Source organism: Ailuropoda melanoleuca, chromosome 16, assembly GCF_002007445.2.
Source record: "Ailuropoda melanoleuca isolate Jingjing chromosome 16, ASM200744v2, whole genome shotgun sequence".
NCBI lineage: Eukaryota > Metazoa > Chordata > Mammalia > Carnivora > Ursidae > Ailuropoda > Ailuropoda melanoleuca.
This window is the reverse complement of record NC_048233.1, coordinates 12,061,111-12,080,740: the sequence shown is the minus strand read 5'-3', so window position 1 is coordinate 12,080,740 and position 19,630 is coordinate 12,061,111. Positions and strand designations below refer to the sequence as shown.

Sequence of the window (19,630 nt, the reverse complement as noted above, 5' to 3'; positions counted from 1 at the left end):
AAAAAAAAAATGAAACATTTCTCGGGGCACCTGGGTGGTTCGGTCGGTTAAGTGTCTGCCTTCAGCTCAGGTCATGATCCCAGGACCCTGGGATTGAGCCCCACATCGAGCCCAGCATCTGGCTCCTTGCTCAGCAGGGATCCTGNAAGCAATAAGAAATTTGAAGAATAATTGGAAGTATTTTGATCAAAAGTTTTATGTGGGCATCTCCCTCCAAATATCTGTGGACTACATCCTCAAACTTCTATTCTAAATTATGCCTTGGGCACTTGTAACACATCGCCCCAGAGAGACTGCATTGAAAATGGTGGTTGACCCTCAGATTAGCCTTCAGATCTGTTAAACCCATGATGAAGCTGAACAGTACTAGCTTGAATTCTGAGTCCTGGAACCATAAGGAAATAAGAGGAGGAAAGAAGAAAGAGATCCTTTAAAGCATAGCATCTCCAAACTCCAGTCCCGGAGAGTCTAAAGCAGGAGGTCCAGAGTTGGGTCTGGGAAAATGTAGGGGATTCTGAGCTGCAGCAGTGAATCTCTGCTCTGGAAGCTGTGACTTTTCTGGCTGCTGGTTACGTGGTAGCGGAAACTGTAGGGCCAGTTGACAGCAGTTGGTGACTTAGGTGTTTATACAGTTATTAACAACCCATTAGTTTTGGGGCCATTGTTTAAATGATCACATTTTAAGAGTTTTTTTTTTAATTTATTTATTCGACAGAGATAGAGACAGCCAGCGAGAGAGGGAACACAAGCAGGGGGAGTGGGAGAGGAAGAAGCAGGCTCATAGAGGAAGAGCCTGATGTGGGGCTCGATCCCATAATGCCAGGATCACACCCTGAGCCAAAGGCAGACGCTTAACTGTTGTGCCACCCAGGCGTCCCAAAATGATCACATTTTAAATATAAAGTGACGATTATGACCAGGGTAGACGCTTAACCGCTATGCCACCCAGGCACTCCAAAATGATCACATTTTAAGGATAAAATGTCAACATAAAGATATGTTGACGATTATGACCAGGGTCTCCCAGAGATCCAGAGACACCTGGACCACCTCCATTTTTTGAGGATCCCAGTGAATTAAAAAAAAAATGAAACATTTCTCGGGGCACCTGGGTGGTTCGGTCGGTTAAGTGTCTGCCTTCAGCTCAGGTCATGATCCCAGGACCCTGGGATTGAGCCCCACATCGAGCCCAGCATCTGGCTCCTTGCTCAGCAGGGATCCTGCTTCTCCTTCTCCCTCTGCCTGCTGCTCCCCCTGCTTGTACACACTCTTTCTCTCTCTTTCAAATAAATAAGTAAAATCTTTAAAAAAAAAAAACAAATAAAAATGAAACATTTCTCAAACAAGATATAAAAAGTTGTGGTTTCTTTAATTGCAATTTAATGTATCTTGCAATGTCGATATTTTGCTATTCATAAGACAACATAGGATTTATAAGATATTAATTTGCAGTGCATTACAGGGGTAAAGCAACACAAGTTTAGAATTATATGATGATGACTTTTTCCTTTTAATCTTTACAAGTATATCTCAGTGACTATACATAGAACCTCTTTTGGAGACAACTTCAAATGTGTAAGACTGAGACAATTTGTGAATGTGAGGTGTANATGTATCTTGCAATGTCGATATTTTGCTATTCATAAGACAACATAGGATTTATAAGATATTAATTTGCAGTGTATTACAGGGGTAAAGCAACACAAGTTTAGAATTATATGATGATGACTTTTTCCTTTTAATCTTTACAAGTATATCTCAGTGACTATACATAGAACCTCTTTTGGAGACAACTTCAAATGTGTAAGACTGAGACAATTTGTGAATGTGAGGTGTAGGCCAAAGGTCTCTCAAACTTTCCTTCGTTAATAGGTCCTAATATGTACAGTCACTCAAATAAATAAAAGTAAGTGAAAAGAATAACACTTATCCATCTGAGGATTTTTACCCATGTGTTTTGTAAATGTCATGAGAATATAAATGCTCTAGCCCATAGTGAAGCTCTCAGAACTGCTTGTTGAATTAAACTAAAGACGGGTGTCTGAGTGGCTCAGTTGGTTGAACATCTGCCTTCAGCTCAGGTCATGAGCCCCGGGTTCTGGGATCGAGCCCTGCATCGGGCTCCCTGATGAGCAAAGGAATCTGCCTCTCCCTCTATTTCTGCCCCCCCATCTCTCTCTCTCAAATAAATAAATATACTCTTTAAAAAAAAAAGAAACTGAAGAAAAGTATTTTGTTCTCTCAAAGAAATGTCATTATTTTCATAATAATTTTATGAGAATTTAGTATGAAACTCTCTTGGAATATACAAGCTGGTAGGTTACTTAGAGCATTTATATTCCAGAAGACTTTCAGGATATCTATGTTGCAATGATATCTCAACTCTTATTGTCATCAACTCAGGGAATGCACAGGGGAAAAAAGACCCAGCGAACTCCTGCCATCTTCATTTCTCCAACCTGGCCTCTGATCTTTGTTAATGTACACACTCCTCGTTAACCACTATTGTTTAAACACTGGTCTGTGTTCTTTTTCCCACTTAGCGTTCCTGCAGATACACACTTCTCTATGTTGACATAGTCCTCACCTCTGTCATTTTTAATAGCTATGTAATAATCCCATTGTTTGCTTAGTCATTTCCCTATTAGACACTTGGATAGCTTCCAGGGTTTTTTTCCACTATTATAACGAGAGTTGCAGGGAACATCTGTGTACATTTTACCCATTTGGATTATTTCTTTGGGGAGTGTTCACAAATGGGAAAATACCAAGTGAAGGAAGAAGAACATTTTCATAGTTTTTGTTACATGTGGCTATCCTGCTTCCAGAAGAACCACTTCATAATGCCATTAGCTGTTAGGAATCCCAGCTGCAGGATTTAAGACCACTCAGTTTTTTTAGACTAATGGTTCATTTGTGTGGTTTATTTCAGCCCTGTGAATGTGTATTGAATACCTACTGTGTGTCAGACGTCCTGCTAGCTTTTGAAGAGAAGAATCTGAATAAGATACCAGTCCTGCCCTTCCAGGAAATGGCAGTCTGTGAGAGAGAAAGATAGAGAACAAGTCATTTCAGTTCAATGTGGACAGTGCCAGACTTGTGTGTGCAGGAAGGAAGCACAGGGAAAGTGCATGCTAGGAAGTACCAGGGAAGGCTTTCTGGAAGCGCTGATAACGACTTGAGAGTCGAACAGATGTTATTTGGGCAAAATTAGGAGGCAGAGGAGGACAGAAGAAGGGAACAGAAGGGACAAAGGCACAGAGGAGTGTTCAGGATGCTTCAGGAAGTTTCACCTCACTGAGCATAAAGTGGGAAGCTAGGAATGTCCAGGGATGTGGCTGAGAGAGTATGCAGAGGTAAATCATGATGGCTCTCTAATGCCATGTGGGGGAGAGGGAGCCACTGAAGGCTTTAATCTGTGGCTCTACAGGGTTCGATCTGACATCACTGACAGTTGTATGAAGGATAGTTCCCAGAGGTACACAGCTAAAAGGCCAGAGGTGAGTTAGAAGGCTGTTAAAGTAAATGAATGAGATTATCATGGATTTGGACAGTATTGGTAAGATGGAATGGAATAGATAAATGAAAACATATATTTGGGGGTTTGGCATTTTTTTAAAAAAGATTTTATTTATTTATTTTTGCGAGATTGAGAGAGAGACAGAGCAAGCACGCATGAGCGGGGGTGGGGGCAGAGGGAGAAGCAGACTCCCCGCTGAGCCGGGAGCCCCTTATGGGGCTGGATCCCAGGACCCCGGAATCATGACCTGAGCTGAAGGCAGACGCTTAACTGACTGAGCCACCCAGGCGCCCAAGAAAATACATTTTTTGAAACAAAATAGGCAAATCATACTTAAAGCTTCTGCTCACACATGGTACTCATCATAGCCACTTACATTCTATTGGTCAGTCAAGTCACGTGGCCAAGAAAGATGGGATAAAGACGTCTACAGGCGAGCCAAGAGGAAGAAATGCAAACCATCGGGCCATCTACCAGACTGCTTTTCTTGTGGAGGAGATCCTTACCACAAGATGAACTGTGACACTACCATCCATCTCATACACTCTCTTTCTCCTCGGTTATTTCTTTGGAATTACAGTCTCTATATGAATAAAGAAAGAATCTCACTCCGGCTAGTATAATCAAAGTATTGGAAACTATTGGTACGAGTCTGCAGGAACATGCTTGAGAATGAACCAAGGAGCTCTGCCAAACCAAAGCTGGAAGGTTAGCAGCTGTTTTGTAGCTGGAATGGCCTGTTTGGACGCCACCGACCAACCATTGTTTTTTCTTGTACTGGCATCAGCTTAAACATCAAAATTCTAGGAGTGACCACTGGGTTGGCTGAACTTAGGTCAAATGCCCATCCCCTGTCTGTACTGGGTAGAGAGAGGGAGAGTGAATCATTTCAGCTTCCAAATGTAAGATGGTAACAGAACTTTACCCTCCCGCTAACACTACCTATAGTCAGGGAGAAGAAATTTTACAGCAGGAAATGATGGTGGGGTATTAGAGGAGAGAGAAACCGATGCCTAAGGAATAAAAGAAATAAGAAAAAGAAAGCATCCACAATCAGCTTTTTTAACTATTTTGACCTAGCTGGAGTTTATAATAGTGCATGATGGAAGTTAAGCTAATTCTTCTCCAGATCGATATAATAAGTTTGATAACTTTTATAAAACAATAGTATGCCTTCCTCGGAATGTGTTCTATAAATGGGCTAGTTTGCCTTATATTGATTTGTTACTATTGTCTACATCTGTTTCTAGAAACACTATTCTCTTTCACTGATCAGGTTCTGTTTTTGATTCGATATAATTTTGAAAATCTGCTTCAAAAAAAAGATTTTTATTTTTAAAGTGAAAATCTATCATCATTTTCTTCTTCTGGGAAAAAAATATCTTCCTTATTCTTCTGGACAAATCTGACACCGAGAGCTCTTAATTGCCCCAGTCTCCCTAACATGATCAACTGAAGCCAGTTTAATTTTGTCCCACTTCCTCCTCCCCAGGTGTGCACACCTGCACAGCACACCTGGGAGCACATGGGTGAAACATACATTACCTCATTAACATAGAAGCGTCTGCCCCATGGGCTCCATTACAGCATATCTTCTTTACCACATGCCTTTTCCTCTCTGGTGCCAGAAAGACTGCAGCTGAGTCCACACCCCGCCAGTAGCCAGAAAGATTCTCTTATCTCCCAGGACAGGACACCAGGCAACTATTACCTTTGTCTCTCCCTTTCCCAAGCTTAGTCATTATCTCTAAAGTTCTCACACATATACAATAATCATTGCAACCTGGATTAGAACACCTGCTGGCTTTGTATGTACAGAGGCATAATAAATCTTAAGCTCTCCCTCCACTTTTAGACTCCCTGAAGAGTTGAATTTTTAGCGTGTCTTATAGGCAAGAGAATGTTGGATATTGGGTTTTTTTGACTTTGCTCAAAGCCTATTTTGTATAGGAGAATTTAGTTATTTCACATTAAACATTATAATGAAGCAAGGATGTATCTTCCAATACACTGAAAGTTGATTATCGTTCTGGTTATTTGCTTTTAAAAAAATTAATAAATGGTTTCTATAGTAGGGGTTCAACTCTATTTGTTTTTGAATTAGGTCAGAAAATAACTTTTCAATACACTTTTCCTAAAATTTAGCACTTTAATTGTTATTTCTGCCCTTACTTTCTATGCTAAAAAATTTTTTTTAATTACCTTTGAAAAAGAGGGAAAGCGTATTCTATAAGGTAAAGCCCTGCGTGTTGAGCGAGAACACCGAGCTTGAGTCCTGGCTCCCCCAGAATATCTTTTTTTTACCTTTCAGCTATGGAATAATCCAAAAGTGCTTTTTAACTTATCGATTTATAATGCTCTCCGCCTACTTTGTGGCTGTAGTAGGTAGCGTAGGAACCTACCCCCACCCTTGCTCTAACAACATCTCTTCATCTCCTTCCAGAGGGTTCCAGGATCTGTGTTGGCACTGCATTGCATGATCCTGCCCCACTGACCGTAGCCAACTGGACCGGAGGTGGCCAGCTAAACCAAACTTGGCCGATCCGTTTCTTTCTCCTGGGAGTTTAGAATATGAACCTAAAGAGAGTTGAGTTAAGCTTGTCGGCGGCTGCAGCTGAAGTATGGAAATCTGGATCTCGGGGCAGCTACATTTTGCCGATTATGTGCCCCAAAGAACAGAGAAGTGTGTTTGCTGGGAACAATAGAGAGACAAGAACCTGGAGGCAAACAGAAGGAGTCCCACTTTTTCTTTCTCTCCATCACTATGTTCCATGAGCCATCTGTATATCCTTAGTTTTCTTTAACTCGTCTTTTATTCCTTCATTGATCTTGATTGGAGTTCTCATCTTTGCAACAGAGAACCCTAACCAACGCTACAGCATACAAAATCTACTCTCTGACTTTAACATTAAAATAATTAACACGGGAGCGCCTGGATGGCACAGTCGTTAAGCGTCTGCCTTTGGCTCAGGGCGTGATCCTGGCGCTATGGGATCGAGCCCCACATCAGGCTCCTCTGCTATGAGCCTGCTTCTTCCTCTCCCACTCCCCCTGCTGTGTTCCCTCTCTCACTGGCTGTCTGTCTCTGTCAAATAAATAAATAAAATCTTAAAAAAAAAAGTTTAAAATAATTAACACGTAGGGCACCTAGGTGGCTCAGTTGGTTGAGCAGCTGACTCTTGGTTTCTCAGGGTGATGATCTCAGGGTCGTGATCTCAGGGTCCTGAGATTGAGCGCCTCATCAGGCTTTGTGCTCAGCAAGGAGACTCCTGGAGATTCCCTCTCTCCCTCTCCCCCTTCCCCCCTCACAAAAAAAAAATAAATCAATCTTTAAAAAATAATAATAATAGGGGCATCTGGGTGGGCTCAGTCAGTTAAGCATCTTCCTTCCACTAGGCTCATGATCCCTGAGTCCCGGGATAGAGCCCCGCTTGGGGGTCCCTGCTCACGGGGGAGTATGCTTCTCCCTCTCCCTCTGCCCCTCCCACCAATGCTCGTGTTCTCTCTCTGTCTCTCTCGATCACTCTCTCTTGCTCACTGTCTCTCTCAAGTAAATAAATAAAATCTTTAAAAATAATAATAATTCACATGGACTTTGGGGGTGTTTCTCTCTGCAATGCCCATGAGTGAATCAACTATTTAATAATCATTTAGGGGTTCTCCTACTTTGTCTTCACATTGGGTGTAAAAATGCTCTCTTTTCATGGAAAATATAGTTTATCTTGATTTCCCTAACCGCCAAAAAAGTACTTTTTGTAACGTGTATATACAATACAAAAATGCAGAAAGTTAGAAGGTTTTCCCTCTCCATCCATTTTCACCCTCTAGAAGCAACACTGAGGCTCATAGTTTGCTACATGCTCTTACCTAATGTTTATGCAAATATGTGTTGTGATTTTCTTTTACAAAAATAGCATATTGTATATATTGCTATGCGACTTTTTTTCCACTTAAAAAATATAACATAAACATTGTGCTGGTCATTTCACTATCCCCATAGGTCATTTTTTGGCCTTTCTCTCTGCCCTGCTCCGTGTCCCAGCAGGCTGACCCCTATGGATGGTTTCACTCAGGCTCCCTTGCCAGACTCTTCTGATTGGGTCCAGCCAGTGGGAAGGACCACCAGGAGATCAGAGCATAGGAGGGAAGAAGTCAGAGTGTTCCTTCCATGCTTTCACCCACTGAAGCTCTGTCTTTTGCAGTAGAGTTATCCCTGTTGGCTACGGTTATGCTTGTGGCCCTGCCTCTATGGTTCCCAATGTCCCTGGGCTCCTGTTATGTCCCCTCCCTTGTATCTTAAGCCCTAGGGATGGTAATAGCTTTGCACTATCGCTAATCTGTAGGTACTTTCCCATCTCTTCTTTGTTGGCCTAACACTGCTCAACCCCTGTAAGTAGACCCTTCCTAAAAATCTCTTCATTTGAGGGATGTTTGGGCAGCTTAGTTGGTTAAGGGTCTGCCTTCAGCTCAGGTCCTGATGGTCCTGGGTTCGAGCCCCAAATCGAGCTCCCTGCTCAGCAGGGAGTCTGCCTCTGCCTCTCTTTCTCTCTCTCTCAAATAAATAAGCAATTAAAATCTTTTTTAAAAAATCGCTTCATTTGGGGCGCCTGGGTCACAGCGGTTAAGCGTCTGCCTTCGGCTCAGGGCTTGATCCCGGCGTTATGGGATCGAGTCCCACATCAGGCTCCTCCGCTATGAGCCTGCTTCTTCCTCTCCCACTCTCCCTGCTTGTGTTCCTCTCTCGCTGGCTGTCTCTATCTCTGTCAAATAAATAAATAAAATCTTTTTTAAAAAATCGCTTCATTCGAACCATCTGGGGTGACTTCTTTTTCCTCCCAGGACCCTCTTGTATACAGATATTTTTGTCCAAGGTGATACAAGTAGCTGTCACTCAATTTATGGGCAGGTCATGATTGATTTACCCATTCCTTTATTGGTGGGCATTTATCATATTTTCAATTGAATTGTTTATTACAAATGATGGTACAGTGAATATTCTTGGGTGTGGTCCTGTATATGTTTGTACATATTCCAGGTGAGTATTTCTGTAGGAGGGATTCCTAAAAGTGGAATTGCTGGAACAAAAGGCATACATATTTTGAATTTGATAAATATTTTCTCTCCCTCCTGAGCAGAGAGTCAACATTTTCCTCTCCCTGGAACATACGTACAATGAGCAACAAACAAGCTATAGCGACGATAAATAAAAAAGACCCTAATAAAACATACCTGTTTAGACCATTAATCCAAAAGAAATCATCTATATTTTTAAACCTAAAAATAAAGTATGTCTTTATAAAGGAGTTTCTGAATCCTACAGCGATTCAGACAATGTAATCCCTCAATCAGCTTTATTTCAAGGAAAGAGAACAATTTCTGACTGTTTGAACTAATCTGACCAAAAAAAGTTCCAGTAGTCCCTAAGTGTATTAGATTAAGCACATGATTAAGAATAAAATCCAAAGAACATTCTGATGGTAAGTTGCAGAGGACATTCACATTCTACACAACTTCTCTTTGGGGCCCAGACCCCAAGATGTCTATCATGCTCTAGGTTAAAGCTACGAGCTTTAATATCTCAAAAGCAGAGATAGATTCAAGGAGGCAAGACAGGTGTTCATTGAGCATTGTATGTAGTAAATTACAAATAATCTAAGTTCCCATCGTGTAGGGAAATTGTTAGTTAAACTGTGATACATCCGTGCTTTGGAACCCTAGGCTGTAGTTTTAAAATGCACCTTCTTGATTAAGAGGAAATAGCACAACTTTCATATGTTTGGGGTTTTTCCCCCTTCTAGATCCTCTTATGTGAATTATCTGCTCATATCCTTTGCCCATGTTTCTATTGGTTGCCTTTTTTTCTTATCCACATGTAGGAGGTTTACAGTATGGGTACTAATTCTTGATATGTATGCAGGAAATGTTTACTTTCATTCCGTTACTTGTCTTTTAATTATACTCATGGTGTTTTGTAGTCCTGACATCAGGTGACCCAATTATCAATCTATCAATATGGCTTTTTACCGTTCTATGTCTTCTAATAATAGACTCTTCTAGGCTTTTAGTGCCCCTTCCATTAATATGTATGAAAGGTAAGAAGTAGAAATTTAATATCTCCTTTCAAAAGGAAGGCAAATTATCCCAACATCTTTCCTAGAAGACCCAGTGAATGTCTTCTTGCCTTTCGTGGACTCTGGTCATGCCCATCTCTAGAACAGTCACTTGAACAGGGTGATAGGATAGTCTGATTGGCTTAAGTCCATCAAGGCAGCAGCTAGAGCTGAAGATGCCCTCAGTCCCTCTGAACGCACTTCAATAAGGCCTAATGAATGAGGAGTGATGTCCAAAATACACGTTGGGAAAGTGTTCCAGGTAGAAAATGCAATAAGTGCTGGCAGCCAAAAACAGATGTCCACCACATAACCTTACAACTTACTAAGTCTCCATATTTCTGTCAATTAATTTGCTTATTTTTACATCCATATCACATGGTTTAAATTACCAAAGTCTCTGACATGCTTGATAGCAGCTTATCGTACCAGGTAGCAAGAAAGCTATCAAAGACAATTAGAGTTGTGTCAAAGGGACACAGGAGGCAATGTTGACCAAGATGAGACGATTTGGGCTTCACTAATAATTTGCAATAGATTGAAAGTCATCAAATATATTTAAAACTGTGAGTATACAGGGGCGCCTGGGTGGGTGGCTCAGTCATTAAGCATCTACCTTCGGCTCAGGGTGTGACCCCGGGGTCCTGGGATCGAGCCCCACATCAGGCTCCTCCGCTATGAGCCTGCTTCTTCCTCTCCCACTCCCCCTGCTTGCGTTCCCTCTCTCGCTGTCTGTCTCTCTCTGTCAAATAAATAAATAATATTTAACAACAACAAAAAAAACTGTGAGTATACAATTGTTTAAAAAGCTCCAAAACAGGGGCACATGGCTGGCTCAGTCAGTAGAGCACACAACTCTTAATACCAGGGTCCTGAGTTCAAGCCCCACATTGAGCATGGAGCCTATTTAAAAACAAACAAAACAACCAAAGAAACCCTAAAAAACAAAAAACCCTTAACAAGCGGTCACCTCTGAAGTATAGAAGAAAATCAATTCAATACCTTGAAAGCTGATAAATTAAGGGACAGAACAAACATCCTGCCTTCCCTATATGTACTGGGTATATGGAAGTTCTAGAAAGTCAGGAGATGGTTGCACAACTCTGTGAATATATTAAAAACCATTTAATCCCACCCTTCAAATATATGAACTGCATGGTATGTGAATTATATCTCAATAAAGTAGTTCAAAAAATGGAAAGAATGGTTATTTGTAGGGGAAGGCAGGGGGTTGAGATGGGGATGGGACACATACAAGAATTTCTGGGGTGTCTGACAAGGTTCTATTTCTTGAGTCGGGTGGTGGTTACAAAGATGTTCTCTTTATAATGATTTGTTTTGTGTCATTGTCTAATCTGTTTTGTTTTGCAGTAAAAAGTTTTGTTGTTTTTTTTTAAGATTATTTATTTATTTATTCGACAGAGACAGAGACAGCCAGCGAGAGAGGGAACACAAGCAGGGGGAGTGGGAGAGGAAGAAGCAGGCTCATAGCGGAAGAGCCTGATGTGGGGCTCGATCCCACAACGCCGGGATCACGCCCTGAACCGAAGGCAGACGCTTAACCGCTGTGCCACCCAGGCGCCGCATGCAGTAAACAGTTAAGTAAAACAAATCATTCATGTTTAAAGTGCGGATGAGAAGAGGGAATGTAGAGTGACTTCTTCAGCATCCCACTCTAAGCCCTGGGCCTACTCCCTTGACGGATATCAATGCAGGTTTGGCTTCAGTTGAAGGTTGTGGGGTGTTCTGGGAAGGAGTTAAGCGTCTGCTGTGGTTCAGTGGGCCCACAACCCCCACAAGCTGGTCTGCGAATGCGTGCTCCTCAAAGGGGCTATGGACTGCCTCAGAACTGAGCTTCCAGGCTTCCCCTGGAGAAGCTTCCAACGGTGGTCTCGTTGCCTGAAAACATGAGCCTAGGTTCCAGTCTCTGAAGGTTTTTTTGGAGATGGTGGCGTGGGCAACAATTATTGGAAGATTTCATAATTTTCTCAGTTGGGGGATGTTTTTACTCAGCTAAAAAGCAACTGTAGAAAGCTNCTCGATCCCGTAACGCCGGGATCACGCCCTGAGCTGAAGGCAGACGCTTAACCGCTGTGCCACCCAGGCGCCGCATGCAGTAAAAAGTTAAGTAAAACAAATCATTCATGTTTAAAGTGCGGATGAGAAGAGGGAATGTAGAGTGACTTCTTCAGCATCCCACTCTAAGCCCTGGGCCTACTCCCTTGACGGATATCAATGCAGGTTTGGCTTCAGTTGAAAGTTGTGGGGTGTTCTGGGAAGGAGTTAAGCGTCTGCTGTGGTTCAGTGGGCCCACAACCCCCACAAGCTGGTCTGCGAATGCGTGCTCCTCAAAGGGGCTATGGACTGCCTCAGAACTGAGCTTCCAGGCTTCCCCTGGAGAAGCTTCCAACGGTGGTCTCGTTGCCTGAAAACATGAGCCTAGGTTCCAGTCTCTGAAGGTTTTTTTGGAGATGGTGGCGTGGGCAACAATTATTGGAAGATTTCATAATTTTCTCAGTTGGGGGATGTTTTTACTCAACTAAAAAGCAACTGTAGAAAGGGTAAGTACTGGGGGCACCTGGCTGGCTCAGTCAGAAGAGTGCATGACTCTTGATCTCAAGGTTGTGAGTTCAAGCCCCACGTTGGGTGTAGAGATTACTAAAAATAATAATAATAATAGTAAACTTTAAAAAAGGACAAAGTGTATTATTCCACTTATAACAGGTATGCTGACGAGGCAAATTTGCAGAAAGAGAAAGTAGAATAGTGGCTACCAGGGTTTGGGAGGAGAGGGAAATACGACGTTTTTGCTTCACAGAGGCAGAGCTTCTGTCTGGGATGATCCAGAACTTCTGGAAATGGATGGTGGTGATGGCTGCGCAGCATTGCGAAGGCACTTAATGCCACTGAGCTGCACACTTAAAAATAATTCAAATGGTAAATTATAGGTGTATTCCACAATTAAAAACAAAGACCGGGGCGCCTGGGTGGCACAGCGGTTAAGCGTCTGCCTTCGGCTCAGGGCTTGATCCCGGCGTTACGGGATCGAGCCCCACACCAGGCTCCTCCGCTATGAGCCTGCTTCTTCCTCTCCCACTCCCCCTGCTTGTGTTCCCTCTCTCGCTGGCTGTCTCTATCTCTGTTAAATAAATAAATAAAATCTTAAAAAAAAAAAAAAAGACTGAAAAATGACACAGAAAGCAATCGCAGAGGCAGGAGGGCGCTCTCCCAGCAACTTCACAAACTCATTGGCGGAAAAGAGAAAATGTTGAAGAGATTAGCCATATGAAGAAACTCAGATGGTGTGCAGTTATCCTGACCAGACGCCAGCCTTTGTAAAGAGTCATGGGGAGCAGCAAGCCCGGGGACTACTTACGAAGGGCCACACAGGCCCAGGTCTGGGTTCTGTGGCGAAGCAGATTTGATGGAAAAGAACTGGTAAAGAGAAACCTGGAAAATTGGTTGCTGGCATCACAAGGAGGATAAAAACACCAAAACGTAAGTCAAACTCCCTGCAATCACTCAGACTTTTCCATCGGGCCCAGAGTCTTCTCCGATACAGTTCTTCATGGCGGGGTCGGCTTCGTCTGAGAGCAGATCTTTTCATGCCTCTCCAGTCTCTCCTTTGCTCACAGACTTTGTTCTCCTGCCTCATAGTAGGATTCTCTAGAGAAACAAAACCAATAGCATATACACAGACAGAAAGATTTATTTGAAAGAATTGGCTCACACAATTGTGGGGCAAGCAAGTCTGAACTTTGTGGAGCAGGCTGGCAGGCAAGAAATTCAGGGAAAAGTTGATGTTGCAATTTTGAGTGTGACATCGGCAGGCTGGAAAGTCAGGCAGCAGTAAGACAGTGCAATCTGGAGCCAGATTTGCCTCTGTGAAAAACCTGTCTTTGCTTTTAAGGCCCTCAACTGATTGGACAAGGCCCACCCACATGATGGAGAGTATCTGCTTCACTCAGAGTCTGTTGATATAAATGTAAATCACATCTAAACAAACGACATTCAGGGCACCTGGTTGGCTCAATCAGTTAAGCATCTGCCTTCAGCTCAGGTCATGATCCCAGGGTCCTGGGATCAAGCCCCACATTGGGCTCCCTGCTCAGCGTGAAGCCTGCTTCTCCCTCTCCCTCTGCCTCTCTCCCTGTTTGTGCTCTCTCTCTTTTGAATAAATAAAATCTTTTTTTAAAATAAAAAAATTTAAAAAACAACCTTCATAGCAATATCTAGACTGGTGTTTGATTAAACAACTGGGCACCACAGCCTAGCAAATTGACAAATAGAAATAAGTATCACATGCCTCATTCTCTAATTCACAGCCCTCTGTGGCCAGTGTGTCCAGGGGGACCTCTTCTTCCTCCTGCATCTCCAAAAAGCACGTACGGACCACCCCAGAATCCTTTCCACCAATCCCTTCTCCCTAGCCTACCACATCCTTCAGAAACAATGAGAAATACCCATTCACCAAAATGTTTGCCTCCTTTTATTCTCTTGTGTACTATTTCACTCTACCATCCCTGTATCCTGAAGTGGTGAGTTCTCTTTAGAGTTGATTTGGCTTTCAATCACACCTACTACTGAACTTTTTATTTTTATTTCTATTTATTTATTTTTTTAAGAGACAAAGAGAGAGAGAGAGATGGGGGAGGGGCAAAGGAGAGGGAGAGAGGATCTCAGGCAGTCTCCATGCCCAGCGTGAAGCCCAATGCAGGGCTCAATCTCACGACCTTGAGATCATGACCTGAGCCAAAATCAAGAGTCAGACACTTAACTGACTATCCCACCTAGGTGTCCCTGAACTAGAGACTCTTAAAAAAAATCTTTGTTCAAAATTAATTTTGAATTGTTGCTCATTTTTAGTTTAGGAAATTACTGTTACTGAAATGAATACATTTTTACTCAAATGAAAGATTTACTGAATTCTGATTCTTATGATAGGGTTTTGGGTAAAGTTGACTTAAACATTTTTTTTAAAGCTGTTGGTTTACTGTTGTTTTCCCAGTTCCCAGTACAGTGCCTGGTATGTAATAGAAGCTTATTAAGTACTTGTTAAATGAATCTGTTAATATAATAAATTAGTTAACAAATTTAATTTAGATTATTCTTACATTCTAAGGTAAATTCTAAGTAGTCATGATGCATTATTCTTTCAAAACACATCTAAATTAGATTTGCTTGTTGAATGACTGATTGATTCTTCTGTGCTCCAATATGGGACTGGGTCTCTTTCTTCTCTTGTGTTGTCCTTGTCAGGATTATAAAATGAATCACATAGCTTTCCATTTGATTCTGTGCTCTGAAAAGGCTTGGATAGGATGGGAATTATCTGTTCTTGACTGCTTGGGAGAATTCATTGTAAAACACAGACCATGTTTGGACCATGGATGTTTTTAGTGGTTATTCCTTTGACAACCATTTCAATTTCTTTTGTGGTTGTTGGTATATTCAGATTTTTTCCTTATGGTGGATCCAATTTTTGACATTTAGGTTATCTACAATAATTGTCCATCTCATTAAATATATTGGCACAAATTACATGTGGTATTCTCTAATAACTCTGAAAATCCCCTCTATATCTATCACATGTTATCTTTCTATCCCAAAGTTAAGTTTATCTTCTCTTTTTTTGATTAAACTTTCTAAAAGTTTATCTAATTGCTTGTTTTTCCCCCTAAAAACCTACTTTCATTTTTTATTTTCATTAATTTTAGGGTTGCCAGAGTTAACAAATAAAAATGTAAGATGGAGGCTGCTGGCTGGCTCAGTCTGCAGAGCACGTGACTTGATGTCGGGGCTGTAAATTCAAGTCCCAGGTTGGGTGTAGAGATTACTTTTAAAAAAAAATGTAAGATATATGTTCCCTAGTTTCCCATTTTATCTTTATTATTTCCTTTCTTTTACTTTCTTTGGGTTTGTTGCTTTTCTAGCTCCTTGGGTTAAAAGCCTAGGCACTTATTTTCTGTCTTTCTTATTTTTCCAAAGAGTGCATTTAAAACTACAGATTTCCAGGGCACCTGGCTGGCTCAGTTTGGTGGTGGAGCATGTGACTCTCGATCTTGGGGTCATGAGTTCGAGCCCCACACTGGGTGGAGAGATTACTTAAAATAAATAAATAAATTTAAAATAATAAATTAAACTACAGATTTCCCTCTTTGGTCCCATTCCATGGGTCTTAATATATGGGGTTCTTTTTTGTTCCATTCCGAATAATTTGTTATTTCTATTTAGACTTTCTCTTCAATCCAATAGTTATTTAAATGTCTCTTTTTAGTCTTAATTTTTAAGTATATAGATTTGAGGAGGGTTCTTTTTATTCTCAGTTTCTAATTTTATTACACTGTAATCACTGCATGCAGCCTGAAATTTCTTGAGCTTTTCTTTATGGTCAAGCTTCTGCTTCCCAAACTTTTTGGTGTCGGTCACTTAACCAACTGAGCCACCCAGGTGCTCCTAGACCTCATTAGAAAAAAATTAGAATTCCGGATCTTTCACCTGTCTTGATTACATAGAGACTTTAATAGCTCTATTTTCCAGTTTTTTAAACTTGTTTTTCAACAAACTTCATTTAGCCCTTTTATTATTTCAACAATCAGATTCCATCATCTCTAGTTTATTCATACTTGTGTGTATTAAGCCTTCACATTTCTTTCACAACACAAATCATAGCTTATTGTAAAGCCCTAATCCTCTTGCTCTATTAACTCCATTTTCTCAGATGGAAGTTTGACCATCTGTTGTGTTTCTTCTCTCTCTTTCATGGTGGCCTTCTTTCAAGTTTGGCATTCTCAATTTTTTGCTCATCTCTATAGAAGACATCCCGTTTGACCTACATTCCATCGCTTTTCTTAGCCTGTTTGGGGAAGCATAGAAGGCACCACTGGTCATACCTTGGTAGCTAGTGTTCTGAGGCAGGTGCTCCTCGTTCTACCCAGATATCACCAGACCCTAAAGGTGGGGCCCTGCCTTATCTTTCTTACCGTCACCTTCCTCGCCATTTTTCTTCCCATGGGAGATGGACACCGCCATTACTATCATCTGGCCGAAGGGCTGTGAGGAGGGATGAAACCATAGAGACATTCCTGCTGTGGTACCCGAATCAGTCAATTTATTTGAACTTTGAACATTTTCCTGCTGCTCGCATCTATCACTTTGGGGCAATGAGCATTCAGGGTGTCTTTCCTATATTTTGCAGCAAAAAACCACCGTTCTAGTTTTAGCTATGGTAGCTCTTCTTCACCTGGTTCTATGTCATGCAGGCATTTTTGTCATAGTTGCTGGTCCCTGGAAAGTTTCCCCTCTTGTTTTCCATGCAGTTGTGATTTTCTTCATCTATCTTTCCATTCCTTACAGAAATTTGGAGCTGGAAGAGAAGGTTGCATCATTTTTTTCAATCCATTATCTTCACGTTCACCCTTTTACCATGCTTGAATTATACACAAGAGAGAAATCCTCAAAGAAGTGGTCGATAGGAACCAAAATATCACATTTTCTGATAAAAAAAAAAAACCACTGGAGAATGTAGCTTAGCATGAAAGGCAAACGTGCTTCCTAATACTGAACCACAGAATTATACAGGTTTAACCAGCCAAACCCAGCAGCCCCAAGTGTACCTGGGATAGCCCAGCCCTGCAAGAGGCAGAGCTGTGCAGTTGTTGGGCTGACTGGCTCCCAGAGAGGAAGAAGAATGAAACCAAGCTGATCGTGCTCAGTTTATTATTCTAGAATTTACCAATCAGAATACATCACCCTCTCCAAGGACACAGGAGATCCACTAAGTCAGGTTCCTTCATGTATGGAAGGTGTATTCATTTCCTGTTGCCACTGTAACATGTAACAACCCGGTTGCTTAAAACAACACAAATTTATTCTCTAGTAGTTCTGGAGGTCAGAAGTCCAAAATCCATTTCACTGAGGTAAAGTCAAGGCGCTGGAAGGTTTTTTGGTTTTGTTGTTGTTGTTGTTGTTGTTGTTTGTTTGTTTTGCCATTTGTGGCTGCCTGTGCTTCTTGGCTTGTGTCTCCTTCCTCCGTCTCCAAAGCTCACCATTCCCATCTCAGTTTTGTCATCACATCACCTTCCTCTCTCTTACTCCTCCTGTGTCCCTCTTGTGACCCTTGTGTCCCTGTGTGACCCTTGTGATCACATCAGGCCAACCAGGTAATCCAGGATAACTTCCCCACCTCAGGACCTTAACTGACTCATATCAGTGAAGTCCTTGATATAAGGTAACATATTCATGGGTTACATGGATTAGGACATGGACATGTTTGGGGAACCACTCAGCCTATGACAGAAGGTAATATCAAAAGTGGTTAAGAATTATTTCCCATTAATATTCCCTTGATTTTTGTTCTCTTAAACCACTGGTGTAGACATTAAATCTCTGTCAACCAGCAGTGTATCCAACATCCTTTTTTTTTTTTTTCTCTATCCAACATCCTTAAGAGAGAATCCCAGCAGCCTATCAGAACAGTCCTGCCCCATCTTCACGAGGCTATCCTTCCCTCTTATATCAACCAACTTTGTCACCTCCCAAGAACAATACAGGGAAGAGATTTCACTCACAAAAGGTTCCAGAATAGGTCCCTATAATCCATTAATTAAATAGTTCAATGCCATTTTGTATCCAAGGCTGAAATTTTCATTCTTCTATCCCCCATTTTTATCATGCCTGTCCATGTTGTCGGCAGAGCGTGTCAGAGGATCAGGATGGAGATTAAATGACCAAAACTACACTATTCCAATATTAATATGCACAACAAAACCTCAATAACGAAATGCCAATAATGTTGAGGGGAAAAATTTTTTAACATAAACCTCTTCCCTTGATCAAATGTCTAGGGAGAAATTAAGGTCCAAGGAATGAAATTCAAATCATGAGACATGAAAGTTCAAAGAGAGTAAGGTTCAAAATAAAGTTATCTTGTTTTGTGGGGTAAAATTCAAAGAAATTCAGGTCCAAAATTCATCTCCCCCAACTTTTTATTCTGCTCTGTCTCAGCTGGAGGGGATTTCAATGTCTGGGTAGAGTGAGGGATCGTTAGCAACTACAGATTAAGCTGGATCTCACTGGAACGGGGGAGCTCCTACAAGACCCCCAAGTTAGAAAACAATAGTCACAGGGCGCCTGGGTGGCACAGTGGTTAAGCGTCTGCCTTCGGCTCAGGGCGTGATCCCGGCGTTGTGGGATCGAGCCCCACATCAGGCTCCTCTGCTATGAGCCTGCTTCTTCCTCTCCCACTCCCCCTGCTTGTGTCCCCTCTCTCACTGGCTGTCTCTATCTCTGTCGAATAAATAAATAAAATCTTAAAAAAAAAAACAACAATAGTTACACCAGCAAGTCTGTAATGTGCTTTTCCTAGAGTCTGTAGATTTAGCAGAAGATGCAAAATGATCATAGCACCAGCTCTTCACGTAACATAGTGAGAAAAGCTGATTTTTTAGCAGGTATATCAAGCAAAATACCCAGAACCAGTATTTTGGGTTGCTAAAGACTGTTGCAGAGATAGCAGCCTCACCAAGAAGCCAGTTGATTGAGACCAAGAATCCAGAATCCATGCACCGGGGATTATTTTTTTTTATTATATTATGTTAATCACCATACAGTACATCCCCAGATTCCGATGTAAAGTTTGATGCTTCATTAGTTGCGTATAACACCCAGTGCACCATGCAATACATGCCCTCCTTACTACCCATCACCAGTCTATCCCTTTCCCCCACCCCCTCCCCTCTGAAGTCTTCAGTTTGTTTCTCATAGTCCATAGTCTCTCATGTTTCATTCCCCCTTCTGATTACCCCCCTTTTCTTTATCCCTTTCTTCCCCTACCGATCATCCTAGTTCTTATGTTCCATAGATGAGAGAAATCATATGATAATTGTCTTTCTCTGCTTGACTTATTTCACTTAGCATTATCTCCTCCAGTGCCGTCCATGTTGCAGCAAATGTTGAGAATTCGTTCTTTCTGAGAGCTGAGTAATATTCCATTGTATAT

At 41.7% G+C, this 19,630-nt stretch overlaps 1 protein-coding gene across 2 annotated transcripts in view; it reads right to left on the bottom strand.

Annotated features, from left to right (window-relative positions):
• APOLD1 (apolipoprotein L domain containing 1) overlaps positions 1–19,630 on the bottom strand; it is a 52,653-nt gene that overhangs the window by 10,860 nt on the left and 22,163 nt on the right. Inside the window, exon 2 of one of the 2 annotated variants that reach the window (XM_034644643.1) lies at positions 2,960–3,039. The exons of the other annotated variant lie outside the window; for it this stretch is intronic. The gene's annotated coding sequence lies outside the window, so the exon portion shown is untranslated. The remainder of the gene's footprint in view (positions 1–2,959; positions 3,040–19,630) is intronic. 2 annotated transcript variants of the gene reach the window in all.